This window comes from Phytophthora parasitica, assembly GCF_000247585.1.
Source record: "Phytophthora parasitica INRA-310 unplaced genomic scaffold supercont2.18, whole genome shotgun sequence".
Taxonomy (NCBI): Eukaryota; Oomycota; class Peronosporomycetes; order Peronosporales; family Peronosporaceae; genus Phytophthora; species Phytophthora nicotianae.
In genome coordinates, this window is record NW_008649004.1 from 502233 (window position 1) to 503388 (window position 1156).

The window sequence follows — 1156 nt, forward strand, 5'->3', positions numbered from 1 at the left end:
CACCTTGAACGGACTGATGAAGCGCGGAGCAAGCTTACTTGCTCCAAAATCCGAAACTGCATGTTTAGGCAGGTTCTGTCTTGCTAACTGAACTAATGAACCCTTTTTGAATGCATTTGAGTTGTTTCTGCCGACATTGTCTGCATTCACCTTCTGTCTATCCACAGAAGTTGCTATCGTGTCCTGGACAAACCGTATGACTGCTTGTCGGCGCTGGACAAAGTCGAGTGCTTGCGTGTTGAATGGCTTATTCAAAACGACTTCTTCCGCTGCCGTTCTGACCTGCGCGCTGTCTGTGCCCCGCACAGACGTGTCGTTGTCTTTCGCGGTGACTGTGCTCGGCACAGCCACATTGTTGTCGTTCTTCTTCGCGGTGTCTGTGCCCTGCACAGACACGTTGTCCTTGTTCGCCGTCGCGTTGTCTGAGCGCTGCACAGACACGTTGTCCTTGTTCGCCGTCTCGTTCCCGGAACGAGACGCTTGTTTACGCGTCGTCACCGCTGATACCAAGTCGGTATCAGTGTTCTTCTGCGGTTGATTCGACGCAACCGTAGATCCTCCCCCACTTAAGGAGGAAGCTACCCCGCTGAGCATGCTCGGCAAACGTGGATGTCGCATGGCATTCACGTAGAACGATGTATGCCCTGTCGAGGTATGCACCGAGTTGTTGATGGCAAATTCTGCCATCGGCAAGCAGTCGCTCCACTGTGGGGACGAGTGTGCGTTGCTCTTCAGCACGTTGCCGAGCACACGATTCACGCGCTCGGTCTGACCATCCGTCTGCGGATGGTCCGCAGTCGACATCGACAACTGTGTTCCAAGAAGTATAAACACTTCTTGCCAGAATCGCACTGTAAAGCGTGGATCACGGTCCGACACAATGTCGACCGGCATGCCATGGTGTTTGAACACCATATCAACAAACAGGCGTGCGGTCTGCACGCCTGTAACCTCGGCTGGTTCTGCAGGAAGATAAACCCTCTTGCTGAATCAGTCTACAAAGACCACAACGCCACTCCTCCGCTTGTTGTCGGGTGGAAGACCGAAAACAAAGTCCATAAAAATGGACTGCCAACACTCCGACGGTGTCGGTAGTGATTGTAATGGAGCCTGCGATGATGCAGCAGGCTTCACGCGTTGACAAACCTCGCAAGCA